This window comes from Atractosteus spatula, chromosome 14, assembly GCF_055471065.1.
Source record: "Atractosteus spatula isolate fAtrSpa1 chromosome 14, fAtrSpa1.hap1, whole genome shotgun sequence".
In the NCBI taxonomy this organism is placed as follows: Eukaryota; Metazoa; Chordata; class Actinopteri; order Semionotiformes; family Lepisosteidae; genus Atractosteus; species Atractosteus spatula.
The window spans coordinates 33,764,531-33,779,471 of record NC_142719.1 but is presented as its reverse complement, the minus strand read 5'-3'; positions in this window follow the sequence as shown (position 1 = coordinate 33,779,471).

The following is a 14,941-nucleotide window of genomic DNA, read 5'->3' as shown; positions in this document are numbered from 1 at the left end:
CTGACTGGTAAGTTTGAAAAGAAGAACTTTAGTTAATACATCATCAGTAACATTTTGGAAATTAGTTTGCAAAGTTATTTTCAATAAAAATAAATATATGCAGTATACTCTGTATTACATATTCCTTTTTTGTTTTTAATCATTTTTATACTATGTGGAAAGGTAACAAAATGAAGAATATTTTGTTCTATTCTCCCTGGAATATACTGAACTTTGATTTAAAAATCTATTGATAGTAAGTACTCCTGATATTGTTGATTTGTTTTCTTTTACTGTAGTCAATAATTATAGATACAGCTAGAAGAATCTTATCCCCTAGGTTATCACTGCCAGAAGCTGGAATCACTTTCATTGCCTATAATATCCTTAAGAGACTGCAGTTTATTTATCCATTAGAAGTAAATAATAGTACACAAACACTTTTGGAGCCTATTAACATTCCCTACCTTATACTTGCTCTATGCTTGCTCTGTGCTTGCTCCCATGTCCCATGCTTGCTCTAGGACATTAACTAATAAACAATGAATGATAAAAACTGTAAAGAGTTTATTTTTATATGTTATCTCCTGCTTTGCTTAAGCTTTTGTATTAGTGTTTTGTGAGAAAATGATTAAGTTACCAAAAAGCAGTTTTGTTTCTATGGTTTATTGATTTGCTATCATCAATTGTCTCTACAATTACCTTTAAACAGATTGAACAGATAAAGCAGAGTGTAGATTGAGCTGTGTTCAAATCCGAGACATTCACAGCTATAAGCACTTTAAACATCACTCATGCTGGCCACCAAAAGTGGGCTCTTTGATTAGACCTTCGTTGGAGGAGGCAAAAATACCACAAGTAAGACATAAATGAGCATGTTATAGAAGTAACTCAGGGAAGGATGCAAGATCTTTCTTCTTTTCAGGAAAAAAAATGTTGGTGCTGAGATTTCAGTTATTCTCAGCTGTACATTATTTTCCTCCCAGGAGCTCTAAACTCTTCCATTTAAAAAAATGTGATGGGTTGCTTTAAAAATGACCTAGTAACAGTTTTAGGGGTTAGGTGGTCATGGCAAATAAATCTGAGTGAGGACCTATAGCAGCATGTGTTGGCTGCAAAAAAACAAGTAAAGGATGTTCTCTGGCAGAGGTAAGCTAAAGCCTTACTATTCTGTTACAAATTTCATCGGAATATTAAAGTGCACACTAATTATGATTTTTCAGTCTCAACAATAGGTTATAGCTTTACCTCAACAGAGCTTGAAACATATTAATGAATTTATTTATATTAATTAATCTGTTAATCTTGTATTTAGATTTTATTTTTAGATAATTTATTCTCATGTGTTCTTATTTAAAATTGTTACATTAAAATTGTAGTAAGGGATTTTTGGGACTTGATTCATGGCTTGCTCCATACCTCTCACCCTTAAATATTCTAGTGCTTGACATGTTGCTTATATTTCCCTTTCAGTTTATTGTACATTCTGTCATTTAAAAGGTAACATAGGTCATACTCTTGATTTACTACCAGCAGCAAAATGTTTTTAACATTTTGACAGAGAGTGTCAGAGAATTAATGGGGCTCATCAGACCAACGTGCACAGTTCTTTTGCTGTTGTAGTCGTGTTTATTGCCAAAAGTTCCCAAAAGATAGATAGATATATACCGTATAAATGTTTTTCTCATTTTCTTTGTAATTTAAACTTTCGGTGTGGTTGGCTACAATTCTTTTCCTGATGGTAAAGAATTATACTGTCGAAAAATTGTATTTTTTATCATTATGTTTGTGTTGAAATTTAATCACATATGCAGGATATCCCATAAAATGTAGAAGGTGAATAATTTAAAGGCAAAAAAGGCGTTCTTCCTTACAAAGCTGCTTCAAATTGAAGACATTTGAGGATTTCCATGCATGAACAGCTTCCTTCAGGATGTGTTATACCATTTCCTTAAATCCAGACATTGATATGGGCAATCCAAAATGTGAATTTCTTCATTTTCAACCATTCTGTTACAGATCTGCTTGTAGGTTTAGTATAATTGCCTTGCTGCATGACCCACTTTTGGTTCAGTTTCAGCTGACAACCAGAAGGCTTGAAAATCTGCTTCAGAATTTCCTGATATAACACTAGGTTCAGCCAGTAACCATATCACCATGCAGCTCTCAACTGGCTACCCACTGAAGCTAAGCAGAGTTGAGCCTGTTCATTAGCTGGATGGGAGACCTCCTGGGAAGCTATGGTTGCTACTGGAAGTGGTGTTAATAAGACCAGCGGGAGGCACCCACCCTATGGTCTGTGTGGGTCCTAATGCCACGGTATAGTGGTGGGGACACTATACTGTAGTGGGAGCCATCTTTCGAACGAGACATTAAAACCGAGGTCGTGAGTCTCAGTGGTCATTAAAGATCCCCAGGCATTTCTCGATAAGTGTAGGGAGTTATCCCAGTGTCTGGGACAAATTTCCCTCGGCCTTTACCGTGGCCTCCAAATTGTCTCCGTGTATGATTGGCTTGCACTTGCCCTGTGATGGACTGGTGCCCTGTCCAGGATGTCCCTGCCTTGCGTTTGTTGCTTGTTGGATAGGCTCCAGCATCCTGCGACACCGTATGGTATAAAGCGGTTTGGCAAATGACATGACACTAGGTTCACGGTTCTGTCAATGGAAATGTACGAAGTCCTCTTTCATTTAAACAAGGGTATCATGGCAAGAAAATTATGTGTTGTTATCTTCTTAAAGCATGTACTGTATATCATACCTGCATATATAATACCGGCTTCTTTACCAGGGTCAGAGCTTCGGGACCCAAACTGTAAATTTCCCTAGAATATTCCTGCAAATCGATGTTGTTCAGTTAAAGCCACTTGCAAGGTTAGCAGTAGGGGTCATATATTGTCAAACTCTCATTTAGAAGTTGCCACCTGAGGTGACACTTTCACAGGTTCATGCAGACACATAACATTTACTTCTCTGCACAAGAGCAAGTGCAAGGGAGACTAATAACAATTCCTACTGCGATTGTAAAAAGAAAATCTGGATGTTGGGCATGGTTTTTGTTGTTACTAAAGGAGTACTTAAAGAGTTTTTTTTTGCTTTTACAGTTTCTAAAGAAAAAAAAATCAATTCTTCAGTCTTTTCCTTTTTTTCTCCCAAAGACGGCTAAGCACATAAACCGAAATAATGCTCCAACATCGTCTCTGGTTCATTTTGCCAACAAAGCTTTCTTTTTTATCTTAAAGTTCCATCTATCCTTAAATGACCTTAATATCTGTTATTCTGGTTATGGTAGCCTGGTGCCTATCCCAGATTCATAGTGTGCAACCATGAAACTAAGAGAGAACACTAATGTTATTGCATCTCTTCTCTCACTTAATAGTAAATTAAGAATAGGTTCTCAGGTACAGTAACTTCTAGTAACTAGTAACTTCTCAGGTAGAGAAGTGAGATATTGCGTCATCAATTGAATTAAGGATTTGATTTAAGAAAGTCCAGATTGTGCAAGCCCAGAGTTTAACTCAGCCAATAAACCTGTTCTTCAATGACCAAGTAGTCAGAATTTAAGATCTAATCAGGTGCACAACAGTCTCATACAGCACTGTGTCCGCACTCACATCCCAGTAATGACTAGGCTTATCCTTGCTTAACTTCTGAGATCTGTTGCTTGTGTTTAGTTACATTTCAGATCAATTTTCTTCTTGATGGCAGTTATATACATAACAGTAGTGATACAAATAATAGTGATTTTTAATCAACCACTAGTATTTTAAGTAAGAAAGTATTGTATAAAATATATCATTCCAAATAGAAAATTTTATCATTTCAATAGTACAGTACATATAAATAACATCTCAGCCAACTGCTGTTGAAATGTGAATTGTGCTACCCAATGAAGTGAGAAGATCAAGACGGGGGTTTTAACCAAGTATTAAATTGTTTTAGGAATACCATTTGTTCACCTTTAGGCTTTTCCTTTCTACTTTACATCTCAGTTTTCTTTAGAAATTGATCATTTTAAACGTCACCTACTGTAATCTGGTTTCACTAGGCACAACAACATCCAAGAATGAGATGCTTTGTGACTGTTTGAAATATATGCTGGAATAGGTTTGGCCTAACCCGTTTGGTTAACAGGCAGCCTCCTAGCCATGGGACAAGAAGGCTGAAACGTCCTTCAGAGAGGAGTTAACCAAGGGGCAGCTGCAAGGTGGAGATGGGGCAGAGGAGGGATGCTTGGGACGAATGTGTAGGCAAGTGTTTGTGTTCAATATATGGAGCTAATTTCCTAAATGACTGTGAGATTGACTTGTTGTTATCCCTCCAGATTATTAACTTCAGTAATTAACTTCCATATATTTGTCTTTAATCAAAACATGTTAATGTTCTTGACTGGATCTTGTTTAATTCACTTTTATTTTAGACTTTCTTTAACATTGCATGCCTAAGAAAAGCATGCCCCCACTGAGCTGTGGATAGGCACACACGATTTCTCTGAGATACTGTATGCTAGGCTAAAATAAGAAATGTGATACAAAAGCTACCAGCATTCTAAGTAATAGAATCGGTAAAGAGTGTTTACCGTGTATAGAGTATTTTTAAAAATGTTTAAATACGCATCTGTATATTCTCACCCCACACCTCAAAAACAACAACAAAAAAATGAATTAGTGTATTATATCACATTCTCTGATCATTGCTACTGACATTCATTTTATAATTTACTCAAGCATAACATGAGCTGTGCGATATAGCTGTAAAGTACGTGCTGAGGTGGTATTGAATAATAAATATACTGTAATACAAATATCAATGTTTTCTTATTGGGAAGAGAAAGTGTTTTTTCTGAAGTGACTAGCACCGAAACATTTACAATATATTATTGCCGACAGCATGACTCAAAGATTACTCACTACAGTAAACCACATACACCGCCTGTTATTGCTAGAACAAATTAAGTTTCCTGTACCTCTGAATTCTCTCCACCCATCCATTTCAGAAAACTGCTGGTAAGTGTCATGGTAACCCCAGAACCTACAGTATCTTGGAAGCACTAGGTGAGGCCTGCATGGGACACCAATCACATACAGGCATAAGGGAAAATCAATAAAAACAATTAATCAGCCAGCACGTCTTTGATTCAAGACAGGAAGCTGGAGCACCTGGAGTAAACAAACATGAATGTGTAGGGAGGGTTCAGACTCCACACAGAATGAACAATAATACTTTTTGTATCCACATTAACTTGAAATAATGTTTCAGCAAGTTTGTATTTGGTCAAATTTATCATCTACACACTGTAACACAAATTTGTCAAAATTTCAGCAAATGATCTTGTCTTGTCAACAGAACTTTCTGGGTAGATCAACAAACGGTAAAAAAAACTGCTTTAAACTGTAGCTGCAAGAAAAACCACACAAGAATTAAATAAAAAAACTAAATTATTTTAACAGCAGGAAGTCAGGATTTTTTTTTATTGAAAGACATTCTAGGCTAAAGGGTTTCATTTTTCACATACACTTGCTGGCAGTTACACTGAACACTGTTTACATTTTGTGTTTGAGAAATACAAGCACAACATTGACGTGAATCTGGTGATTAATGGTGGGCTTGAGAAAAGCAGTGGCTTCCAGTCACATTATTTGTTTCTATTCAACTATATATTCTATTCAATTCTTGCTACACCTCCTACATCTATTCATGTTCTTGGTATTTGTCTTGATAAAAATATTTTCTATTTGCAAAACAGGCATTGAATTGCTATCACATAATTGTACCACTGTCACACAACTCACAAGGTGTGATACACCAACTGCCTTCACAGTTCTTTTAGGGAAAATGAAATAATAATGCATCATGCTCCTGAGCTGAATTAGATGAGTAAAGGTTGCTTTCCAGTTCCTGTAATGGAAACACTTCAAAATCCAAGTTTAATTCCATTATATTAAAAAAGCTAAATGTGTTTTGTTAAGCACTAGGCCCAGTTCAAATAAAATATGTACTTACACAATTATGGTAAATCCATACTTTTAATTTCTTTACTCTGCCAGCATTGTTGCTGCTTAAACGCCTTGTATTATAAACTCAAGCTGTATATCTGAAAAGAAATAAGTACTTTTGGCTTTTACACGGGTAATTCAAACCTCTCTTAGACATTTCACCGAAATTCAGTCAGACCCTTGAAACATTTCTCATGTGCTTGATACTGACCTCATTCCTTTACTATATTGGCATGGAAGTGTAATTTTGTTATCATATTAGTCATGTGCTATAATTGTATTTGTGTGTGTAGGGATTGTAGCCATTTGCCACTCATACACAATTTTTAAACAGAACACAAGCACAAAAGGCATAAGGAGGAACACTTGGGAGACACAAAGGCTCTTCCTTATTTAATCTCCTTTATATCTGATGTAAGTTCTAAGCCTCCAAATTCAATGCTAATATAACTGTTTTGTGGACGTTTTTTATATTATATTAACTTATTAATTGGTGGAGTTTGTTCATTATTATATTTAAGTCTTTAGAATTACATTCTATATATGTAAATTAGTCCTTTAATTTTGGAAGCTTATCAGTAGGATGAGAATATTCTGAAGCCATTACAATGTCGAGGAAGTTTATAATCAAGGATTTTCAAATTAATTTTCTAAACGTCTCTTTTTTTTAAACTAGTAAGATTAAACACTGTGTACTTGTAAGCCTATCCTAATAATGAAAGCACATTGTCAATCTTTTTTTTTCTATGCAGACACCTTTGAATAGTCCTTGAGAGTACGAATCAAAAATCAAAAGGGGGATATGACACCTGAAAACTCATATTCTAATCAGTGTATGAAAACGGTTTTCTTCCGTAGTTTCATATTTCAGCTGTACGCCAAGTTGCATACATTTACAGAACTTAATAGTAGAGTGGAACTTGCCAGTACAAGGGAAGGTACAAGGTAAGAAAATACTTACATTGCAATCTGCAGAACTTACATTGCAGAACAGCAATCTTTGAATACTATTAAAATAAACCTGTCAAATGTAACTAGGCACATTACAGAATAATTCTCTAGTAACAAGTACTCATAAAAAATGCTGTATTTGGATTAAGTTACCACACTGGGAAAAAGAGAAATAACTTGTGCATCTAGACAGTCATCAAGAAGTAAGTTTTTTGCCCTGAACATAAAAAGTAAGATATGTTACTGAATGGAAGCTAAAAACAGAAGTTTAGAGACATTTATTTTTGAAATTGTTATTGATGAGTCTAAAAAGAATAAAAAAAAACACAATACCACAATAATATCTTTAACATTTGTCACTGTCCCTCTCTAATGTTTGACTTGCAAAATTCAAATCCTCCTTGGTTTTCTATTTTGATTGTCAGTGAAATGATGATTAAACAACTTATTAATTGAACAGGAACATTTATTTAAAGAGACATACACATTTTAATAGTATAGTGCATACAGTATGTGTGACATCAGTTCTAAAGTATATTATTTTTCTGAGCCCAGTATATTAGGTTGTACAGGATAATTCTATAATTCACCCAATCTATGCCTAAACCCAGTTAATCTAAATTATGTAATCTTATATCCTTTTCAAACACAATGAAACATTATTTTGGCAGCTTCTATGGTATTGATATTGGCACTTGAATGTATTGCTTATCTCTACATTACAGGAACAATTTGACCTAGTTAATGGCCAGAGATTCAGAGAGGTCAGTTGATGAATACACCTACTCCTCTTACAAATAATGGCAGTACTTCATTTTTCATATCTCAGTGCCCTTTGATTTTGTGCAGATTTGTCAAACTCAGAATTAGGTTATGTAATCAGAACTTCAAAATCCTGTATGCACAGAGGCCTTTGTTTGGTAACTTCCTTTTCACAGTTTTGTTTGTCTATGGATTTAAAAAGAATCCTTACATAAGTGTTTAAAAAATCCAATGATTCTGTTTTCCATCTTCTCACAGCTGGTTTCACAGATATCATAAGAAATTGTTCTCAGTTATATTACGGTATGTTTTGTCTTCATTCATTTCTTAATCCTTAAAAATAATTAATTTTAAGGCTCACAAGTACCTGTGCTGTACTTTGCCTTGTGAAGGGAAAAATTTCTCCCACACGTTTCCTATAATCAGAAAAGAGAAGCACCTGCTTTCCTTTAGTCATTTAAATATTGAAATTATTTCTAGTGTTTTGACAATGCTACTTATTTGTGGAGCTTCATAATCATAGCTTGAAGAATTTACAAGCCTCAAAGCACAATTTCCCCATGTGAAGAAAGAAAATCTCACATCATAGTAATAAGTAATAAACTTGTAAAGTCAAAAATACAGTATGTGAATAAATTAACACATTCATTATAATGCAACATTTATTTTAGACAAGCTAAACCCACAAAATAATTTTACTGCCAGTGACATCAGTCTGTTCTAGAAGGTGCGTCAAGTACTAAGATAAATGTAATGCAGTCAAAGACAACAAATACAAATTAGCATTTAGTTGTTTTTTTTGTATTATGTTTGAACAGAAAATGCAAACTTAACTAGTACTCTACAACAGAACAGCTTGCATGAGTCATTTGGAATCATCATGTGGTGACAGGAAAAAAGTATAAGCAGTCTACAAGAGATAGGACTCATGGGTTATGAAGAAGTTATAGATGTGTCACTCAGCACTGTTTCTAATACTGTTGCTACCAACTGTAATGGCCTCTAGTACAGCTCCATGAAGCCAGCTACCTTTCCTGAAAGATAAGGTTGCAAGCCTTAATTTCTCTAAAACAATATTTCACAAAATACTCCATCCTGAATATCTGTCAAAAAAAATAGTTTGGCATCATTGACAGGACGGTTCATGTATTTGAGATCCATATAAGATGTTTCACTTTTGGATACAAAAAAATGCTCAAATCAAGGCACAACCCAAACAAAATTGTGTAAACTGGCTAAATTCTAACACTGTTACTGTCTGTATTTACATTTATCTGTCTATTCATGTCTACATAGGGCACACATTGTACTGTATACAAAAGGTCCTTGGAGGTCACTGCTTGTGTTTGAGTGTTCTGCTGTTAATTTGGCTTGAGTAATAGCAAAACTAACTACAATAAGTATATCAGAATGAAACACCTTGCATTTAATAAGATGTGATAACGACTTCTGGAACACCAGGACATGTATTACTGAAGGTGAAATTACATCAATATTCTTATCCTCTTTTGATCTTGGTGTTGGTGAAAGAATGAGGTTTATTTAGCCACTACCAACATCATTTTCTCTTTTCACCACTTTGATTGTATCAGGTACATTAGCCTCCATGGAATCAGTAGACCACTTAGGTTCACAAGCATCCTAGTGAAAATGTGTTTAAAGCTATTTAGTGGCTCTTGCTAAAGCTTGATGCTTTTAGGTGTTGATATCAGATAGTGTCATGCCATCACAGTACTTAGAGACTGAGTGTTTTTTTGTTGCAATATTCACCTATGACAACACGAGAATTGAGTGAAAAAAGTGACGCCTCTTCCATTTTCACTTATTAATGAGTGGCAATAGGTTCAAAGCTCGATTTGCTGCATTTGAAACTGTTTCTTGTAAAGTAAGGCACAGTACAGTAGCTTCAAAATTGACATTTACAGGTTATTCTTTATGACAGATACAGTGAGGTTTTTAGAGGCATGTTTCTGAAATTTTGAAAGGCTTAAACCTGGAGAGAAACAAAAAGATGAGAAAGTTAGATTTTTGTGACACTTCATCAATCAGTGTTACTTGTGACTTGTACTTGCATGGACAAGTACATCTCTGTATACTATAATGAAATCATTTTAATAAAAAGAAATATGTGGCTTTGTGCCTCATACACATCACTTTACACAATGTTTTAAGTATATACAGTATACATTTGAAATACACTGTAGCTCTCCAATGTTTTTGAAGATTTTAGTGATTGATGTTGAAAGCATGTAGTGTGTGGGTTTCCCATCATTTTTGCTTATAGAGATATTCAGAATACCAAATGTAAATCTAAGCAAAAGGACTTGACGATCAAAAAGACTATAATGAAATACTGTTAAAAAGAATAAATTCAGTAATATATGGAACAGTGATATAGGACTGTTAATAGTGCTCATATACTGACTTGCGGGAAATTAAGAAACCTGGCTCTGCTAATAAAATACTGTCATTATTTCAGAGCTTCAAGACAGTCTTATATTCATTTTATAAATGGCCCCAAAGTGCTAAAATTGATGGAATAAGAGCTTAAAAGAGAAAGGAGTTGATATTGTGTTTTTTCTTACCTTTGTGAGTCAGTGACATACAGTATATGAAAACATTTACCATTTACCAAACATTTACCATTTGCCATAAAGAAACAGTTACAGTACATACTTGAATGGAAACTTAATTCATTCAGGTATATATTGTAATTTAAATTAGTTTGTGTGAATTGTAGAAGAATTGCTCAAGACACGATTATAAATGTAAATGCAATGCAAGGGAGTTGTAAATAGTTTATATAGGTAGAAATGGCAATTCATAATAAGGGCCACAATGGTAGGTTTTTGTTCTAATGTATTAATTAACTGTAAGGCTCTATAAATCCTGGGGCAAGCAAGAAAAAAGAAGACACAGCATAATAGTAACAAATCTGAAAGACCTATTAGGAAAATGCCAAGATAATATTAAGTACCATTAAAAAAACATTACCTCTGTAATTACCAAAATGCACTGAAAACATCAATTATAAAAATTTTGTAGAAATGGTTAAAAGGCCTATTTCTGAAGAAGGCAGGGCTTGAATATGATACGTATGCCATGAATTACACAAGACAATTTTCACCGTTTACCAGTCAGATACTGTATAACAAATGTCAAGTAGTTAAATCCTCTGCTGAACAATAATGATTTAATGTTTGCTCTTTTGGACTGTTTCCACAACATAAGTGAACAAAATCCAAATACTGCCTGTCAATTATTTGTAGCTAATTTTGTTAAGAGTGTGAAAAGCTTCCTTTCGAAATATTCACCTCACACAGAACACTCAGGTAATTAGCATTGATATATAATTTCCATATAAGAATTAAATAAATTTGATTTATTTAGTTTCATGTGCATTTTTTTCTGAGGAATTAAAATCTGAGGAATTAAAAATACAGTTTAATTTGGATGTATTTAACAAATTAGGTCCTAAAGAACACAGTGTTCTTCAGAGGGAGCATTGTTTATAAAAGAATATGGCTTCTTACATGAGCTTGGATGAGATTTAACAAGTACAGAGACAAATAGTGCTGGAACTTTCTAAAATATGATTATCTTTACAGTGTATATTTCTGTGGCACAACTTTCTTAGAGACTAGTACATTTTGGGAATATAGATAAATATTCTGAAGAGACGAAGTTACTTTAAGATTGGATTGAATTTAATTTTAAACCCTGTTAATGCAAATTGGCCATATTTTTAATTATATGGAACTGAGTTACTTCTCTGCTACCCTTCAGTTCAGTTCTGAAACTGCAGATCTAACATGAACATTAAAAAGGAGCTTTTAGTCTGAAAAGCAAAATGTTCTTTCACCCTCTCCCATCAAAAGTGGTAATTCCTGTCAGATTGAAGAGAATTAATGAAAAAAAACTTTCCAGAAATTTTAATGTAGAAGCAGAGGTGTCACAAAGGGGACTGAAAGAAGACAACAAATTATACATTATTTTGCTGTTGTGACTGGCTGTATTTTATTTTATTTTTTGCTTTGAACAGCCAAGTCACCTGGTGCTATCTGATCAGCATTCTTACAGTTATCTTATGTATCTTGGAAACATAACTGCATCAGCAGAAAGAATACTGCTCCACCTGTAGCATTGAAAAACTGTATTTGAGTAGGTAGGAGATAATGATAAAACCCTAGTCTGAGAAGGGTTACAGATGTTTATGTGTTTATACTTCTAGTCACCAAAAACACAAATAATTAAGAAGGACAATCTTTTTTTAAAATTGTAAAGGTTACAGCAACTCCACAGGAATGCCTTCATTTTATTAATTGTCACAGGCTAGGATATTCTAAGCTTTGGTAATTTTAATCTTGTCTGTCAGGGGTAACAGCTTCCAGGCCTTCAAAGACAACCATGACTAGTTTTCTTTCTCATTACTGTAGACTGATAAGGCTCCGATTATTTCATCCAGTAAGGTCAATAACTGACACTATAATCACCAAAGCTTTAATTGCATCTGTTTCCTAATTTCCTCTCATAAATATCAATTGACATACTGCTGAATATCACATGTAATTGGGCTGCGTATCTTCTAAGAAGCCTTTTCTGACGTCGTGTTATAAATGGAAGTGTCTAGTGATGAATGGTACTTCGTGTTGCTCACTGATGCTTTTTGTTACGATCATTTGTTGGAATGCTAAAGCTTTGATAGCACCTTAGGCTTGTGATGCTCTTATTTCTTTCGCCTTACTCTTTTCCTGACAATCCATTTTAAGGAGTGTTTTTTTATTTTCCTGAGCTATTTAATGGTGAAATGTGTGTTGTACAAAACAGTTTTAGACGCACAAATTAGACACACAAACATGGAATAGGCTACACACAGTAAAAACAATAAATCATCAAAACATCCATACATTTTCTAACCACTTTTTTCTAGTACATGATCACAATAATTCAAAACCAGGAAAATTCTGAGACTATGCCAAATGCACTTACTAAATTGTATGGATTGACGTTATTTAAGCAGGAGTGCTAATACTGTACGTAAACAGAAAAAAAGGTTTTATTTTTTGCTTAAGCAAAAAAAGCCCATGGATAATGAATCCAAAGTGAAATGGGGAACAACAGTCAAACTGACAGAGCAGGTGGGTTGACAGTTCTGGTTTACTCCAGGAAGATTAAGGTATATTGTCTTAAAAACAGAAAGAAAGAAACAGGTGAAAAGAACGTTTCTGACATGCATTACAATGTAGTAAAAAAAGATTCTGTAGTGTTGTGATAAACTGACAAATACTTTCAGTATTTTTGGATTGGTGATCATGTTCCCAGCCGCTCTCATATTCAGAGAGTCTCAAGAAGATGTCAACATAAACAAACAGAAACAAAACCTTTTTCATAAGCAATCCATTTTTTTGTTGGAATGTATGTTTTTACTACCTACATGGAATACCATGCACTTCTCTACATTAAACATCATCTGCCACATTTTTGTCCAGTCATGAATTTTATCAAAATATTTTTGGAATTCATTTGCAGCTTCTATAGTGTTTGTGAATCCTCTCAATTTGGTATCATTTGCAGACTTGTCAGAGTCAAGATCACTGATATAAACAGAGTAGAGCAATAGTCCTAGTACAGATCCCTGCAGAACTCCATTAATTATATCACCCCAAACTTTTGAACTTTTGCTTTCAGGAAGACATTTTCTCTGTTCACAGTTTGAGACAAGTAAAGTGAAATTTAGCTTTGTTCCAGAAGCAATCAGGCTCTCAAATAATGACTGTAAATGATGTCATGGGCAGAGCCCCCCACAAATGTGCACGTACTAATACCTTCCTAATACTAACCACTGTTACTGTTAATCAAGTTTATGGTCTGTTTGCTGTTATACAGTACCTATGTACTGTATACTTCTTGTAAAAAATGTTTTTTTTTGTTTTGTCTTTGTTTTTGTCTTGTGTTGTATATTGCACTGCTTGCTGCTTAAATTTTGGATGTTAATCATATTAATGAAACCCATTTCCTTCTCTACTTGTGTAATGATAGATTAAAAAAATCTCTACCATTTGCATTATGGGAGAACTTTAAAGTAGAACAGATAGTACAAACCCAAAGTGGAATTTCACCACTTCACTGTCATAACATCCTTATATACAATGTCATGGGATTTTTAATTATCATCAAGCACCTATGACCTTGGTTTAATGTCTCAGCTGAAAGAGGGTATCTCTTACAGTATAGTTACCATACTGGAGCATTAGATTTTGGAAAGTGTAGTGTAGAAGGAAGAATGCCACCTACTGGTCACACATCACCACTGTAAAACTATGACCTAATATAGAACTGTAAGTTACAGTTAAAGATTACAGATTTTAATCGTCTTTAATTTTGTTACACATTTTTGTAACATTACTTATACAGCCTATAAGGTGGTAATGCATTAGCTCTCAAAGTGGACTGAAAACACTACCCTGTAAGACTTCATCCAGACATTTTTCAGGAGCAATCACATGATTTGTGTCTGATTTCTTCTTGGGCACAGTACTGGAAAGTACATTTTTCAAAAATAGTTTTTTTTTCAGAAATTTCAGAAGATGTTCAGAAATTACTTCAGATTCTATAGTTTGGAATGTGAACCGGAGTTATTCAGGACAATAATATATTGAATTGAACACTTTTACAAATGTATTGATTCGATGTTGTTCAATACTGTACATGCTTTTGCTTAAGTTGATACATTAATCACTCATCTCTGGGGCTAAATTCACACACTGTAGCTCTTTTGTCAAACCTGTACTATACTGACCTCTGCTGGAGAATGAACCAAACTAAGTAGGACACACTTCACACTAAAAAGGCAACACTGCTGAAAAAAATTAACCATAATGCAACATTTTAAGAAGATTTTAGAGAGAAAAACTGTAGAAGAATTTTAGAGAAAACCTACCATGCAGAAAAGGTAGGATGAAAGGTCATAAGACAATTCTGTCTCCTGTAGGGCTATGATAGAATGAAGAAGTAGTTAAACCTCATGCCATAATTCATTGCAACTGCTGTTTTTAACACCCACTTAATCTGAAAGGATGTTTTGATTGTATTATAAATGCAAAATGCGATTAAAAATTCATTAAAGACTATTCCACAAATGTAATTTTAGATTCTGAACATGGAACACAGAATAAATAAATTAAAAAATAAAGGCAGCACATACAAAGAAATAACAGCCTAAAATGTTTTACAACTGTGTTTAATAGCTAAAAA